This window comes from Zonotrichia leucophrys, chromosome 25 (genome assembly GCF_028769735.1).
Source record: "Zonotrichia leucophrys gambelii isolate GWCS_2022_RI chromosome 25, RI_Zleu_2.0, whole genome shotgun sequence".
Taxonomy (NCBI): domain Eukaryota; kingdom Metazoa; phylum Chordata; class Aves; order Passeriformes; family Passerellidae; genus Zonotrichia; species Zonotrichia leucophrys.
Window position 1 is genome coordinate 1,193,495 of NC_088194.1, and position 10,790 is coordinate 1,204,284.

The 10,790-nt window shown below is 59.0% G+C and overlaps 1 protein-coding gene across 5 annotated transcripts in view; it reads right to left on the bottom strand.

The window, feature by feature from the left end:
• The window catches only part of MEF2D (myocyte enhancer factor 2D), a 100,275-nt gene extending 90,789 nt beyond the window's left edge, over nucleotides 1-9,486 (bottom strand). For 3 of the 5 annotated variants that reach the window (XM_064732725.1, XM_064732721.1, XM_064732718.1), the window contains exon 1: nucleotides 8,951-9,082. The gene's annotated coding sequence lies outside the window, so the exon portion shown is untranslated. Of the gene's footprint in view, nucleotides 1-8,950; nucleotides 9,083-9,427 lie in introns of those variants that run through there. The other 2 variants (XM_064732719.1, XM_064732720.1) reach the window with 2 other exon arrangements.
• Nucleotides 9,487-10,790: the final 1,304 nt, after the last annotated feature.

Here is a 10,790-nt window from a genome sequence, read left to right on the forward strand (position 1 = left end):
AAGGCAGCCCAACCAACGGCCCATGACCCCATCACAAGAGAGACGGGCTGCCAGGGACCCACGGGGTCCCAAAGGAAGCCACGCTGCCCCTGGGGATGCCAGCTCCACACCACGCACAAGGGGAGGTGACAAAAAGCTCTGGGGTGGCGCATGGCACTTGGCACTGCGTCCTCTGGTCGTGCTGCCTGCACCCCTCAGCCTCTCTGAGGGGTGGGAGAGGGATCCTGACCACAAAATCCAAGTGGTCAGGGACACTGAGATATCACTGTGGTGCATGGCACTTGGCACTGCATCCTCTGGTCATGCTGCCTGCATCCTTCAGCCTTTCTGAGGGGTGGCACAGAGATCCTGACCACAAAAGCCAGGTGGTCACTGGCACTGAGATATCTCACTGTGCCTGGGCACAGCTCAGTGAGGATCCTCACTGGGACAAAAGGATCTCCTGAGCTCTAAAAGCTAAATAAAACCACAGAACATCACTGCCAAAGTGGGAACTCCAGTGTGGGGTGGCATCCTGTGCCAAGGACCCCCACCAGGACTCAAGGTGTTTGTTCCTCACTGCAAAAAATCTTGTATAACCTCGGTGGAAAAAATATCGTGACTGTTTTGTTTCCGTGCCCGAAGGGGAGCCAAACACCCAAACTACCACCTTCAGCATCTGACCTGTCAGGCCTTGGGCCATCAGGGCGCTTTCAGCAGTGCCCCGAGCTCCAAATTTAGCCTCGAAGGTATTTATCTCTGAGAAGCTAAAACCAAAGCTCCATTTGCATAACAAAAAGACCCCGATGCTCGCTGCAAGTGCTGCTGGCAGGGCAGAGGACATGCAAAGCAGCCTCTCTCTCCAAGCAAAGGCGCTGAAGGTCACCCAGGCAGATGCTGAGCTCACCTCAGCGGCTGGTCCTCTCCACTGGAAAGGACAAGGCAAGAACATCTCCCCGTAAGGGAAACATCTTCCCAACCTTCCCACCTCGTCCAGTTGGAGCAGCTCTCTCCAGCACAAAGGCAGGTGTGAAATCCTGCTCGATAAATCCTACTCTCATCTGGCCCAAAAGCTGGAAGACCTGAGGGCAACTACCAGGACTTTTCCAAACTCTCTCCATCTGTGCTGAGAGCTGGGCTCACCATTTTCCTCTCCTGTGTACCCATGGCTGGCACAAGGCAGCTTTGTCCCCTCCAGAGCAGCGCCCATGGGGCAGCAGGAGGGGAGGAACCCAACCCTTGGCCTTTCTCCAGCAGCACCCAAGACCCCTGGGGTCCCCAGAAGCCCCCAGGAACTCACCCCATGAGACCCCCACCCCTCCCATGGGAGCAGCTCCATGCTCAGCTGTCAGACACCAGGTCAGCACCCGCTGCCACGCCGTGCCCGCGTGCCCGCAGCTCAACCCAGCACGTGTCCCTTTGTTTTGGGACAAAGTCCCTCCAGGAACTGGCACCACCCGACCATCTCCTCCTTATCTCACTCCGACTGAATCTCCTCCTGCCCTGCCATCCTCACAGCTCGCTCCAAGCTCATCTGTGCCAAACCCCAGGGCGCCGCACCGAACCCAATAAAGCATCGCTGCGCCCCAGGCCGCCCCAAGAGCCAGATGTTCACCTCTCCCCCCGCAAGGAAATGCCAGCTCTGGGGGAGAGGATTGATGGAGGAGCAAGAAGCAGCCACCAGCTGCCGCGGGAAGAGGCCTTGGCTGCCTTTCACCACCAGCATCTTGCTCCAACCATTTGTTCTGCTTCTATTTTCGAAAGCGCCGGGGCTCAGCGCTCGGCAGATCCCAGCCTCCCTCCCAGCCTCCCCACCGCCGAGCGAGGCGACAGATTTCTGCTAAGAGGCAGCGCGGGCTCCACTCCCCATCTTGGCAGCATCCAGGCAGGACTGGGGGATATTTTTGAGCGAGCGAGCCGAGAGGTGCGAGTTTTCCCGGCGGCTCGTTGCCGGCGCGTGGGAAGGAACGGCCGTGGAGTCAGGGAAGGTTGAGGATGGATCCGTGATGGATCCCTGTGCTTCAAAGCCTGGAGATGGGGAGTCAAATCCTCCTCAGTCGTGCAAAGCCACACATGTCCAGTGGTATGTGGAGCTCTCTGGGAAAGCACCACCCAAGGGGTGAGGTTGGAGATAAGGCCTGGATTTGGCTGCATCCCAACCTCCTGAGCCCTTCCCAGAGCCCTCACAGAGGAGATCTGTCCATGTGATCCCAAGTGATGCTCCTCACTGGAATACTCCATGGAAAACTGCCCCACATCCAGGTAAGCCCTGCCTTCAACCAACCATTCTACATCCAGTTACTGAAATAAATTTGCTGCTACCACAGAGCAGAGCTATGTCTCCGGGGAACATGTGGTTTACCCCCTGGGATAAACCCAAGGGTTGGAATGAGATGATTTTTAAGGTCCCTTCCCACCTCAACCATTCCATGAGTCTGTGATAACTGTGCCTAGAGGCACCTCCTCACCTCCATGACCTCCCCAGTGGTGCCAGCACCACAGACACTTGGTGACACACAAACACTTTCCTTTTCCCCAAGATTCTTCCAGCAAGTTCTGAACCACTCCAAGCACCACAAGTCCGACAGAGCCAGGAATTCCCAGCAGCAGGAGGGTGCTTGTGGCACAACCAGGCTGCAGGAACACCACGATTTTCACAAACTGAGGGATTTTCAACCACCCATCATCGAGCCCAGCAGCTCCAGGGTGCCCACCCAAAGGAGGTGACACAGATGCCACAGGACACGGCACCCCAGGGATGGACACCATTCCCAGCCACTGGCATTAGGACAAAGTGGCAGCTCCTCCCAGGGCTGGCAGCTCGCTCAGATGCCAGCAAGAAGCCTGGGTGGGTACCAGCTCCACGGGGACATTTATCATGATATTTAGACAAAGCACGACAGCTCAGCCCTCACCTATAGTTACACAAACACACAGCCACTCTGCCTCTGTATTTTGGGTGAAAAACACACATTTCTGGCTGTCCCAGAAGATCCTTCCCCATGGATGCCACCATGCACCAAGAGCACCCATGCCTGGAGCCTGATCCCTGCCATTCCCTGCCCCAGCCCCTCATCACAGTAATTCATCTCCTGCTCCCAGCACTGAGCACAGCGGCTGCAGGGCAGGACAGTCCTGGTGACTGCCCCTGCAAAATAAAAAAAAGCCTGGTCAGTCAAAATAATTTGTCCACATTCTTTATTGTAATTTTTTTCTTCCCTGCCAGTGGAAACTCCTGCTCCGGCACCATGTCTCAAGGTTACTGCTAGGGGTGGGGGAGGATTTCAGGTTTTACAACTGAAAAATTCCAGACAGAAACCCAGAAATGTTGCCAGTCTTTTAGTGAACAGAAGTTCTTTATCCAATTAATTTATTTAACTTTTTTTTTTTTTTACACTTGATGCAGCAGGTTTAAGCAAACTCCTGCCCCTCAGATTTTAAATTCTCACTGATGCCATGAACATTTCCAATTCTCAATTTCCTTTTTAAGGAAAACCAAACCAGATGAATCTGACCCCACATATTTTCCCCACCTGCACGACATGGGATGTGTTCCTGGGTATGGCGCCCAGCAATTTTTCCCTGAAGCCTTCCAAAAATCGGAAAGGAAAAAATTTTAAAGAGTAAAAAGAAAAATTTCGTCTTCAAACTAAGAAGAGAAAAAAAAGATGCTTTCGAAAAGGATGGAGGAAAGTCACTTTGTTCCAAAAGGCACTTCCATTTGAAAAAGAAGATGAAAACTTCCAAGCAGGGCTATTTATATCCATCAATAAAACCTTGCACCTGAAGCTCCACCACAGCCTCCAGAGCAGGCACCCCCAGGCCCACAGCCCCAGCACCCCCGGGGCCATGAGCTGCAGGATCCATCACACAGTAGATGCTGATAATCCCCCTAGGCAGAAGGAGGAGAGAGGAGAAGGAGAAATCCCACTAGAAATCCTAAGAAGATCCCTTGGCAACGCCGGGGTGGGCTCGGGTCAAGGACCTGGCCACACAAGCAGGTATCCCTTCCCAAATCTCTCTGCTACTTTTTGGGCATGGAATAAAAAGGTAAAAAAAAATAATTTGGGAGCCATGGATTTGTCCTGCCTCCTTCCAAAAAAACAAAAAAAGGCTGATGCAACAGCAGTGCTGCAGTGGGAGGTCACCCTTCCCCACAGCCCCAAGCACCCAGCCAGGGGGGCTGCAGGGCTGGAAGCGGTTTGGGGTTTGTGCCGGACGCTTGCAGCAAGCTGTTTGAAGCTCTGGAAAGAGAAACCATTCCTCCTCCTCCTCCTCTTCCTCCCTGGCCAGAAATAGGACATTTAATTACCCCCTTTCCAAGCCCAGGCAGCACTGACTCAGGACAGGAGGTGGGAGAGCTTCCACCCCGCGCCAGCAGCAGCCCAAAGCCACCGTGCTGGGCTCTGACCTTGAGCCGTGGTGCCAGCAGCCCTGGGCTGACAGGGCACAGCCAGCACAGATGGCTCAGCTCCCCACCTCTGCATTCCAGCTCCTGCTGGGCACTCACAGCCAGGAGGGTCAGCCTGGGGTGCTGCTCCACGCACAGCCCCAGCAGGGCCATTGCTGCCTCCAGGAAAACCAAGGGCTGACGGCAATCTGGGAAATCCTACGTGTCCTGCTCAGCCCCTGGCTGCTTTGGGATGGGTGGGAAGGTCTGGTGCCTTCCTCACACTGATCTGGGACAAGGACAGCAAAGGCACAGGGGCGAGAGGCCACCGTGGGCTTGGTGGATCCGACCGAGCATCACTGGTGGCACGGCCACCTCGGTGGCTCCTGGGTGGTGGCACATCCCAGCACAGGCACCTTCCTGCCCTTCCAGCTCGTCCTCACCGTGCACCAGGACACTGTGGCAGCACAAGAGCAGCACCACACGCCTGCTCTGCTGGGGAACGGAGGGGCATGGAGCTATCTGAAGTCCCACTGGGCAACATGGCATTAGCCAGCACTGGGAACAGGTCCCAGCTGCTGCTCCAGCACTCCAGCAGTCAGCCACAACAGGACATGTCACCATGAGCAGAGTGGTGACACAGATCCCCACCACTACTGCATGCAGCTCATGTCACTGCCCCCTTTTCCATAGGGGAAGGTGCTCACCTAGAGCTAAGAAGCAGCATGGGAATTGTGGAGCAGCTGCTGTGTCCCTCCAGCCTTGTTGTGACCCACACAAAAACAGGCCAAGTTTCCCCAAAAAATATTCTCATGCAGCCCAGAGACCCAAGTCCCCCATCTTCTGCACCCCCATTTAAGAGAAAGCAAACCTAGACCTCACCCCCCCCAAAATAAATCACTCCAAACTGGAATATTTATCAAACCTTTGCTCTCCACATGGGCACTTTTTTAGGATATTTTAAAGGATGAGGGCTCTTGTCTGTTTTGCAAGCAGTGGGGAGCTACAGCAGGGAGACACCAAGAGTGAGGGGGAAAGGAAAAATTAAAGAAGAACCACAAGCAAAGCAAAGTGGAGTGCAAGATGCAAAGCGACAGATCCGGGGAGGCAGAGCTGCTGGCAGGCAGACGGCGAGATCCATCTTGAAAGCAAAAGCAAACTGCTGCTCACACAGGCAGAGGGAAAAACCTAGAGGTCTTCAGCACCGCCTGAGCTCTGATCAAACAAAGTGATTAACAAATCTCAGCTTTTTATTGAAAGCTTCTATCTAATTAGAGGAAAAAAGGAAAGGAAAAAACAAAATTAAAGCCCTGAGAGTCACAGTGAGTGGTGAAGTCCCAGACAGTGCTGGGGGAGGTGAGGGGGTGATGCACCCCACAGTCCTGCTGGCACAAGGAGAGGGCAAGCACAGCCAAGGGCACCCAGTGCCACACGTTGCCGTGCCTCCCCAGCCTTCCTCCACCTCCTCTTCCTCCTCCTCACTCTCTGCTCACCACGGCGGGCTCAGCAGCAGAGCTGAACCTTCCCGGGAGCAGCACTGTCATCTACAATAGAGTCACCTCTGAACCCGGCACGGCTCAGCCGCCAGGAACTGCCAAAATAGCGATAAAAATAAAGAAAGAGCCCCTGGCCTGAGGAGTTCACCCTCGGAACAGATGGGACGGCGGCAGGGTGAGGCAGGGGGATATTTTTAGCTCTGCTTGCAGATGGGGAAGTCCGGGACAGCATCGACACGGGCGCCCCACCGCCGCCTGTGCAGCTCACCGTGCCTTGGGTCACCTCCATGTGCGCTGCCGGGTATTAACAGGATTTAATGGGATGCTGCCTGCTCACTTCCTGAGCCTCAGGCACCACCTTCCAGGCCAGCTCACACCATCACAGCTCCACATGGCATCTCACCACCGCTGCTGGGGCACCCAGTGGGGCAGTGGTGGTCCAGGGGAGCGGAGGGAATGTCAGCAACCAACCCACACCCCGCTGCCTCTTCCCCTGCACTCCCAAAAAAGCCACATCCCTGCAATCCATCACAGAGGAGATGCCACGCAGCACCCATGGTGGGTTCCTCCCAGCACGCTCCGGGTGACGCCAACCTGACCCTGGTTTCCAAGCATTCTGGCTTGGAAAAAAAAGAGGGAAAAGCAATTTCTGCCCCTCATCACAGACTCTTTTTCAGATTCAAAGACTCGCCCAGGGTGTTAGACGCAGAGCTCTCCACACCTAGCTGAAGCCCTCCTGCTCCTTCGGGATGTGCCAAGCAGCATCTCCCCCAGTCCTCACAGCCATCCTTCCCTGGTGAGCCAGGGCCTGCACCAGCAGTGTCACCTCCCTGCCAGGCAGCTCCCAGCACACACAGCACACAGCAGCTGGGTCCCGCTCCCGTACTTTTCGTCCGACACTTTCGGCTTTGTTCTCCCTCTCACAAAGCCGCCGTGAGGCTGCCCTGGCAGCACGAAGGGACCTTGAAGTGGATGCAGTTTATGACCATATTTAGGCTCCTTTATGTTGCCAGAGTCACAGTAAAGGGCTGCAGCATTAAATGAGACTCAGACCCCACTTGTTTCACTTGGCAGCCTGGGAAAAATCCACCCCGGGTGACTCCAGCACCGTCCATGCCTCCGCCCTGCCCGCTCGGGGACAGCACAAAATAGCAACAGCCCTTTCCAGCTCTGCAGTTGCACTTCCCAAGAGGAGCCAGCAGCCCCATACCAGTGAGGAGGGGGGAATTAAACACACCAACCACCTCCCCCGTTCCGAGAACACCACCAAAGCGTGGGGAAGCAAAGGGACGTGCCCAAGGTCACCTATTGCCAAAGAGTGCCAAGAGCCCCCCAGCAGGACTGAGCACACACAGGGACGTGACCGCTCAGCACGAGGAGCCCCCCGAGCCGGTTTGTGCTGGGGGAGAGCCCGGGCAGGAGTGGAAACCCCCGAGCCACCTGACACGGGAGCTGATGTCCCTTCAACAGGAGCTCGTTAAATCCCTGCTGTGGCAGAGGCACCGGCGAAACCCGAGCAGCGGCCCCCACTGCTGCTGCTGCTGCGGGGACACGGGCCACCTGCTCGGAGCCAGCACAAGTGCAGATGCCTCAGCTCGACAACTGCAGGGGCTGAAGGGCAAGGTGGGAGTGGAAAGGAGGATCCATGAGGCCCATCCACAGGTCTGTGACCTTCAGGAGCCCGTTCCAGTGATCCTGAGCGCCGGGCGAGCAGCTTGCTTTGGAGCTCCAAAGAGACGGGGGCAGCTCAATGCTCCCACGCCAGGGCCACCTGCACTGAATCAGCTCAGGGAAGGAAAGAACATAATGAGAATAACCCTTACCTACACCCAAAACCTGCACCCCTGGCCTGATGAGCGTCCCTGTCGCACTGAGGCCGGCACAGCCCCTTCCCCATCAGCAGCAGGACTTCACGCTGGGACAGAGGTTTGAGAACACCCACCTTGGCAAAGCAATACCAGCCCAAAAACCCATACACAGCCACGCACTGCGGGAGAAGGGGCTTTGGGGGGACAGGATCAGGCCTTCCCGGGGTGGGGGCAGGCAGAGGCGCCGAGCTGAAGTGCCAGGGGAATTTGCAGCAGCACAGGTGTCCCTGTCCCTGCCCAGACCCCTGCCCATAGCAAGGGGGAGTCACAACCCAAAACCGCGTGACAGCTCTGACACTTGTGGAGGATTAGTAGGGGACAGCCCAGCTGGTGGCCGTGCAGAGCTGGGGGTACCATGGGGTAGCACGGTGCAGGGGTAAGAGCCGCATGTGTGGCACAGCTGATCATACTGCTCTTGTGCGTGAGGAGAGAAAAGGCAAATAAATAAAAAAATAAAAACCAACGACAAAGCCGAAGGGGTTTGGGAGCCGCAGGGAAGGGATAAGCTGCGGTCGCACGGGCGTCACAGATGCCGAAGAGCCGCAGATGCCGGGCGCCCTGTCAGCGCATCCCCGCTCAGCACCGCCGGTCCCTCCGGCCAGGGAAGCGCTCGGCACCGCGGGGAGGCCGCGGCAGCAGCGGTGTCGCGGTTCGGCCCCACACGACACCGCGCTCCGGCCGCTGAGGGATGGAGCCGAGGCGCTGAGCCCCCCCCGGACAAACAATCCCAGCTGTCGGCTCCGGAGCCGGCGCACGGCCAAGGCATGGACGCTCCAGGACTCGATTTACCCAAAATCTGCTCTTGCCAATCAAACCGCAGCCCCCAGCGGCACCCGGAGCCGAGCCGGCGGGTCCCCCCGCAGCCCCCATGTCATCACCCCATGTCCTGCCGTGGAGGGCACCCCGCAAACCCCGGAATCCGCCGGGCCCTGCTTCTCCCTGCGTCCCGCCAGGCCGCAGCGGGTCCCGCTCGGGGTGGGCGCAGTGTCGCGGGTGGGTTCGCGCTCTGTCACCACGGGGGTCCCACGGCGACATTGCCCAGCGCCCCGCCGCGGGGTGGGCACCCCCAGTGCTGCCCCCGCCGCACCGGCAGCACCCAGCGGGACCATCCCCGTGTGCCGCACCCGGCACCCGCATCCCCTCCGCGTCCCGCATCCCCTCGGTGTCCCGCACCCCCTCCGTGTCCCGCGTCCCTCCGCGTCCCGCGCCGCCCTCACCTGTCCCCGCAGCGCCCAGGCCGAGCCGCCACCTCTTCCCCTTCCTCCCGCTCCCTCCTTCACCTCTGCACCATTTTGGTGACGGTTTGTTTTGAAGCCGAGGGGGGAGGAGGAGGGAGGAGGGGGGCGCGGGGGAAGGATGTGCCGCTGCCGCCGCCGCCGCCGCCGCTGCTCCCGCCCCCGCCCATCCCCGCGCCTCGGGGCGGCTCCGTGCGGCTCCGGGGGTCGGGGGGGTCCCTCCGCTCCGTTCCCCCCACCCCGAACACCGCGGGGCTGAGCGGGGCTCCGCGCCCCCCCAAGGCCGCCCGGGGAAGGAGGGGGGGAGGGGGGGGAATGCCGTTCTCGGAAGTAAGCGCCAGAAATCGCGAAACGTGAAAAGAAATCCAAAATAATTAAAAATAACAATTAGAAGGAGGAGAAGGGGGGGAGAAAAAAAAAATCCGAAGGCGAAGAAGCGCGAGAGCGGGAGGGACCCACCTGAGCGGGGCGCGGACCGGCCGCTGCCGGGGCTGCGGCGGAGCCGGCGGGGAGCGACCATGGCCGGGCCCGGCCCAGCGTCAGGGGCGGCGGCGGCGGCGCGGGCGGCCAATGGCCGCGGCGGGGGGGAGCGAGCGGGGCCGGGGGGGACGGGGTGGGACCGGGGCCAAGGGGGGCTGAGCCGGGCACGGGGAGCCGAGGCCTAGTGGGGCCGGGCCGGGCCGAGCCAGGCCCGACGGTGCGCTGAGCCGGGCACGGGGAATGGCAGCCGGCGGCGGGGTGTGCTGGGCCCGGAGCTCCCCTCGGCCGCCCTCAGGGTCCGGTCGGGTCCCACTCGTGTTCCCCGGGCTGGGCAGGAGTGTCCGGCGGAGCCCCGCGGCCACAGCGGCTGCCCCGGGGTGATGAGGGCATGGTGGGCTCTGCCCGGCTCCCATGGGGGATCGGGCTCAGGACAGCGGGTCAGTGGGGTCCAGGGTGTCCCTAAAGCCACACAGGTGCCATCAGCTGTCCCTAAAGCCACACAGATCAGCTGCCCCTGAAGGTGCCAGCTGTGCTGCCAGCAGGCTGGATACAGCACCCGGGGTGATGGGGGCACGGTGGGCTCTCTCAGCTCCCATGGGGGATCAGGCTTAGGACAGCAGGTAAGTGGGGTCCGGGTGTCCCTAAAGCCACACAGGTGCCATCAGCTGCCCCTGAAGGTGCCAGCTGTGCTGCCAGCATGCTGGGTACAGCACTCAGACACAGTGCAAGGTCCCAGTTGTGTGTCTGGCATGGAGCCCTTGTAGGTACGATGCTGTCTCCCAGCTCCTAAAGTAGCTGCAAGCCAGATAAACTGCTCTGTGCCACCCACAAGAAACCCAACAGGTCAAACAGTCTCTCCCCCCTCTCTGCCAGGACAGTTTGGGGCTGTGAATTTGGGCAGGAATCTGTTTTTTAGGGCTTTGGGTAACTAGTTCTGTTCCTGTCTCGCCACCATGTCCGGTGCTGCTTATCCACAGCCTCAGAGCAGGGTCCCTGGTGGCTGGGGGGATGCAGACCACCCAGCTACACCCCAGGTCTGCACTGGTGGGAGCTGGAGATCCCGCTGGATGAGCTCTCCCACCGCTGGGAATGCTGGAGCAGTGCCATATGGCAGGGCTGGGGGTCAGCATGGGGCACAAGCTGTCCTTTCCCAGGCATGGCGGGCTGGGCAGGCTCCCACGTGCCACACGAAGCAGTAAAAATAAAAATCAGGCTTTTGTGGGACTGCTTCTGGCAGAAAAACACTGGTGCCAGGGGTCAGAGCCTCCCATAGCAGATGTTTCATGGGTTCCCCTGACTGGCAGAACGCAGCCCACCTTCCATACTGGTGACACGGAGCCAG